This window comes from Neophocaena asiaeorientalis, unplaced genomic scaffold (genome assembly GCF_003031525.2).
Source record: "Neophocaena asiaeorientalis asiaeorientalis breed wild unplaced genomic scaffold, Neophocaena_asiaeorientalis_V1.1 scaffold308, whole genome shotgun sequence".
Classification (NCBI taxonomy): domain Eukaryota; kingdom Metazoa; phylum Chordata; class Mammalia; order Artiodactyla; family Phocoenidae; genus Neophocaena; species Neophocaena asiaeorientalis.
Window position 1 is genome coordinate 4,981,018 of NW_020172768.1, and position 6,245 is coordinate 4,987,262.

The 6,245-nt window shown below is 47.2% G+C and overlaps 1 protein-coding gene across 2 annotated transcripts in view; it reads left to right on the forward strand.

Annotated features, from left to right (window-relative positions):
* FLI1 (Fli-1 proto-oncogene, ETS transcription factor) overlaps positions 1–6,245 on the forward strand; it is a 115,443-nt gene that overhangs the window by 1,360 nt on the left and 107,838 nt on the right. The gene's annotated exons all lie outside the window — the stretch shown is intronic.

Below are 6,245 nucleotides of genomic sequence, written 5' to 3' on the forward strand. Positions count from 1 at the left end.
AGCAGCCAGCAGCCCGGGCCCCTGCCGGGAGGGCCCAGGGGCAGGCAAGTGGATTGCTTGCAGGCGGATCGGGGTGCGAGTGAGTGTCTGGGGCTCTGTGTGCGCGGGCTGCTCCAGATGGAAGCCCTGTTTACATGTCAGCGCGGGCCGGTTTCCCTTCCTCTTGGTACTTCTGTTGCCGGGCTCTCGGCGCTCGGGAGCTGCCGGCTTCTCGGGACTAACGGGCCGGCCTCGCCGCTCCTCCGCCGGGGCATCTTTTTCCCGGCCGGTCCGCGCCGCTCCGCACGCCCGGCTCCCGCGCTCCGCGCCCGGGCTCCCACCGGCCTCTCGAAGAGGGTCCCGCGCCTGCGGAGCCGCTCCTCCTAAAGTGAGCGGCCCTGAGCCGGCGGCCCGGACGACTGCCTACTACCCCCCAGCCCCTAGCCTCACCCCGCGCCTCGCGCCTGGGTCCACGTTACCAAGTGCAGCCCAGAGGGACGGGTGAGGGTCCGGGTTTCACCGCAGACTTCACGAGGGTTGACTGCCTGCTCCCTCTGGAAGGGGGAAGTGGAGCCAGAAGCAGAGAGGAGGGACAGCCCCTAATGAGACTGGCCTTAAGAGGCCCGAGAGGAATGAATGGGACCGGCAGTTGGCTGCGAGGCTGTCCCCCAACACCAAGCCCGAGTCGGTCTGGAAAAGCTATTAGGCTGGTGAGGTGGGGACTGGCAAAGCCCGCCATTCCCAGAACCCAGAGGAATCAAGTCTTTGCTCAGGGCTGAGGAAGAGGATGTTGGGCTTGGAGAATTCAGGAGATTTTTATCATTTGGGTGGGGTAGTGGTTTTTATTTTCTAAGTTTTTTTTTCTCTCTCTCTCTGAAAGTTTGAAATATGCTGACTTAAGTAAAAGGCACCAACAGCAGGAACTTGAAAATGTGGAGATGAGATTACTGATTGTATTGGGTTGAAGGGAGCCTCTGTGAGCCTGGGTTCCTCCAGTTTAAAGTGCATGGGTGAGAGGGCATTCCTGTAGGGAGGTGGTTACCCATCGGTCATTTCATGCCAGTTTCTCTTCTCATTGGTGGGTGCATGCAAGTGTCTCAGTATCCCTGGTTTAGTAATAAGATGCTCCGCTCCAGAAAACTTCCCTCTCACTAGGAGGCTTGCCACTTACCCAGAAGGCCCCCAGCTGACCCGGAAGGGTGGTAAGATGGCTCCAGGGTCTTGATGTGGACACCCTAAGGAGAAGTGAAGCAATATCTCCCCGATGCTCAGACCTCTCGGCACAGGCCCTGAGGGTAAGGAGGAAGCTGTGGTCTGTGAACCCAGGATGTGCTAACCTCTTTAGCTGCATACACAGGGATTGGCATGGCCGTCAAGGAGAACAAGCTTAGACCAGGACCCTGGCACTTCATGCCAGGGTGGGAGTGACAGGATTCCTTCTCACCTGGGTGATGGGGGCCTGTGAGTCCTGTCCAGACCCTCCCCCGGAGCACCCTTGTCTCTGATCCAGGTTGCCTGGCTGGTCTGCTGGTGGGCAGAGCAGTGGCTTTTCAAGCAGGCTTCTTCACTGCCCAGCGTTCTGAAGGATTGAGTGTTTAGTGTATATTTTGGTATTGAGATTGTGTGAAAGCCACAGTTTCCTGTTCACGGGTGACCTTCGGATCTCGGGGTTCCCAGACCCCAATCCCACATTGGTTCAAATGCTGTGTTTGGAGAAGACAGTGGACAAGGAGAGGCCAGGGGACTTCTGGTCTCTGTGCGAGGATGCACAGTCCATTCAGCCAGTATGAGCTTCAAACTCTTTGTAAAAGTGAAATAGTGGGACTAAATTACCTCTACAATAGTGCCTTTCCAATCCTTTCAGTTCCTAAAATATCACGCTCACATGCTCTTGCAAGAACATGTACCTACATGTCCACGAAATCCAGTTCTAGGCTGAGAGAGGTCAGAAGACACCACATACCATGTCGAATTTGTAGACACAGATTCAGAATGTGTGTTCCCAGTTTGAATGGCCTTGACAAGTCATCTTCGACTAATTCTGGCATGTGATTTTTATGCACCTGCGTATTTCTTCCTCATATATGAAGCATACTTATATTTCAAAATACCTCTGGGTCTCATCACTGGGGACCTGTTTGGTCCAGAATGCCAGGGAAGTCTGAATTCCTTTGCAGAAGCTTTTTACTTTGTGCGTAATTTGCACAACTTCCTGTGATTACAAAATCTTAACTTCATCACCCTTGTTATAGTAAGTCCTTCTGTATTACGCTCTCTTCTCTCCAAGAAAGTCTCCTGGGAAGGCTCCGAGCATCACGGTGGGAGCACCAAAATTTGCAGGAGGCCTTCTACTGTTCTTCTGCCACAGATAAGTTAGCCTAAATATTAAACAACACCCTGTACCACCCTGCTCCCCACGGTGATGGTATCAGTTGTTGAAAAGCACGTGATACTGGTTGCTGCCTTAAGAATGACCTGTTTTCCAAAACTGCACCTTAGTTCTAGGCAGTCTTCAATTGAATCTCCTTATTTCATCTAGGGAAGCTTGATTCAGTCAATGCACATTGTACCATTAAAGATGGGGAAACAGTCAGAGAAAATGCAGACCTGGTGAATGAAATAGGGAAATGAACTGGGGACTCCGAGTCAGAAAACCTGGGTTCATTCTCAGTTCTGCTGCTCAGTTGCTGCGTGTCCTATAGCAAGGCACTAAGCTCCTGGAGGCTCAGTTTTCTCATCTGTAAAATGGGGCCAAAGAACCTCCTTACCATAGGTCACAGTAAGGATTCAATGAAGTTTGGTACCTTCGTTGACTGTACATTAGTTGGATTTCTCCTTGGGGACAGGGCTTGTGGGGATCGATTGGCCAGAAAATTAGATCATAGGTATGGATTTATTATAATAGGTATTTCATTAATGCTATGAATCTTAATTAGGGGTCTCTTATGTTCCAAGGCTCTGGTTTATGTGTTGAGGATAAAACAGGGGTCAAAACCCTGCTGGAATTTACACTGTGGCGGAGGTGACAGACACATAAATAAATAATTCTATGTCCAGGGTGATACAACTTCTGAAGAACAGTAAATCAGGTTAGGGAATGGAAAGCGATGTGGTTGTGTCAGCCAGAATGGTCAGGGAGGATGCTTGCAATGAAGTGGCAGTTGGGCAGAGATACTATCAGCTTTCACCCTTTACCTCGGCATCACACAACCAGTGCATGTTGGGAGAGCAGAATGGGAAAGGAGGGTTGAGGTGACAGCTGGGCTTTGAAAACCAGCAGAGTCAATGAGCCAGACTGGCCCAGGCTGCAGGTTACCACTGACAGTGCATGTCCAGACGGGAAACTTCAGGATGGGATCCCGGGAGAAAGCAGTAGAGAGATGGATACCCGGGAACAAAGACTTTACTTCTGTCATTAGACGTGGATGCTGTCTTCACTCTGAGAGTGAACCGCTCACCCACCTGCATCTTTTTTTTTGTTTTTTAACCCTCGTAGCGCCTAGATTCATGAGAACTCCAGGCGAAACAGGCTGTGTCTTTTTCTCTGTCCCGTGACCACATAGAATTGCCTCCCTCGGGGAGTTACCCGACGATGAATCCTATTTGTTTGCGAATAATTTCTACCACTTCGGCTGCTGTGCAACTTCAAGTTTTCAGGTTTGCAACTTTAGAGCTTTAGAGCTTATTTAGCTGCATATCCTCCTTTTATGAGAAGGGAAACTGAGGCCCAGAGTTTACTGAATTATCCAAGATCACATGGCTGACTAGTGACAGAGTCAAGGTGAGAATGCAGGGCTCCTAACCCTCAGGCTAGTGTTCTTTCCACTATACCATGAACATTTTATTTGCTTTCTTTACATTTTTATGAGTTATAGAACCCTGGGGGCAGTGTGTTTCTGTGTGTGTGCGTGTGTGTGTGCGAAAGAGAAACAGACAGACAGACAGAGGGACAGAAACAGAGACGCACAGAGAGGGACAGAGACAGAGAGATAAGGTTTTAAAAAATATCATGGAGAATCTGACTCTTTAGACTAAAGACACTTCTGTTATTTAATGAAAAATGTACTGCTACCATCTTGAATTATTTCCATAATTCATAAGAAAATCCCAAATTTCTGAATAGGATTTTTACATAATATATTTTTTTATTTTTCCAAAATAAACCCTTCTCTTTCTGTAGACAAACAAGGTCTCCATAATCAGGAGACAACAAAAAATAGAGTATTTTACTTAAATAGCCAATAGGCCGCTCTACAGACCAGGGACAGGTGGGCTGAATTCCTATTTCAATTCTTTTAATAATTGAACATTTGACTATTTAAATAAAATATATTCAGATGCATTAGAACATATCTTGTGGCCCAAGATATGTAGTCTGTGTATTAAGTAGGTCTTCAATAATAACCACATTATGTAAGATTTAAGATTTCGATGTCTCTTTCTCTTTGGGGTCAACCAGTTAATTTGGTATTGGTTTTGAAAGGTGGTTGATTTAAACCAAACCTCTTTTTTAGAAATGTAATATTAGACAAATTCTAGCATTGAGTTGCCCCAGCCAAAAAAAAAAAAAAAAGAGTTGGGAAAATTTGATGATGATGAACCACCAGGCAGGATTTCGAATGGTCTGAGGCCTTTATCCTCCCTCAAACGTCAGAAGATATCCCCAAATTGTAGGTCAACACTCAGGCCATCGGCAAGGTCCTCGTCTTCTGTGGGAAAAGTCTCATTCTACCTGAAGCTTGATAGAAAGATTTTCAGATTAGGGTCCAACTGTCTAGAGTTAGAATGAAAAACAAACCCCTACTATTTTCATTCATTTGAGACATGCAGTTGCATTATGTAGGTATAGAATATTTTTTCTGTTTCGTTTAGTTTTGAATAACAAGACTTTCCTTTTTTGGCCTGTCTTGAAACAGTCTTTCTATCTTTTGTTTGTTGTTTTGTGACAAACTGAGAAGACTAAAGGCCATTGGCCACTATCTACACACACACACACACACACACACACACATCTCACAAAATCTTCAACCAGCCATAATAGCATTTTTGGAAATCTCAGAGCTGTGCAGGTGTCTTTCTCTCTGCAGAAGACTACACACTGTTTCATTTTCTGTTGCTTTAATGATGTTTATCTATAGTGTTCATCCCATTCATGTGCTAATTCATCAGTGGGACAGTATTACTAAGTGATGTCACTCTAATTCTTCTACTGACCTGATAGACCCAACATCAGTAGCCCACGGACTTTGAGATGTTTCCCCGGAGGCAATGGATGGGGTGTGTCTATCCCCACATTATCACCTGTAGGACCAATATCTTGGACATTTGACAGAATTAGACAATCTATGGAATAACCCTTTTCCGTACAAAGCTAGCTGGCCTTATGGGAATTTGTCATCTTAATCCCATTGGCATCGTTAGCTGATGCCAGCTGTAGCAATGTAGGTCAGTAGGTCTGCTGCATGGCTGTTAGGCAGGAGCTGAACTAGCTATTAAATGCTATCAAGGGCTTCCCTGGTGGCCCAGTTGTTGAGAGTCCGCCTGCCGATGCAGGGGATGCGGGTTCATGCCCCGGTCTGGGAAGATCCCACATGCCACGGAGCGGCTGGGCCCGTGAGCCATGGCCGCTGAGCCTGCACGTCCAGAGCCTGTGCTCCGCAACAGGAGAGGCCGCAACAGTGAGAGGACCGCGTACCGCAAAAAAAAAAAAAAAAATGCTATCAAGACACCAGGCTGGTGGCAAAAGGGCTGCCGCCCTCGAGACAGAGCAGGAGGAGAAGCCGTGTGTGTGTGTGTGTGTGTGTGTGTGTGTGTGTGTGTGTGTGTGTGTGTTTGCACAGCAGAATGCAGTAGTGTTCTGCTAGCCTCAAGGAACGAAAGAGCAATTTCAACTGGAGAGACACAGAAAGACCGAATAATGAGAGTTATGTGTTTAGTCCCTTCTGTTTACAAAGTACTTTCACATACACCCTTGCATTTAATCCTCAAAACAACCCTATGGGAAGTAATATTGTCACAACTCTGTTTTATCGGGGAGAAATGAAGGTTCAGAGAGGTTAGGTAACTAGCCTAAGATGACAGCTAATAGGTGACAGATTTGGTTTTCGAGCCCAGGGTTTCTGTTTACAGAATACTTGTTTTTTTCTACACACCAGTCACACTGCCTCTTGGCTTTGAAGGATGGGTAGGACTTGCCCAGGAAGATATGGTTCAGGGGCTTTCTAGGAAAGTGGAATACTTTTGTTGCGGGGGGGGGGGGGATATGA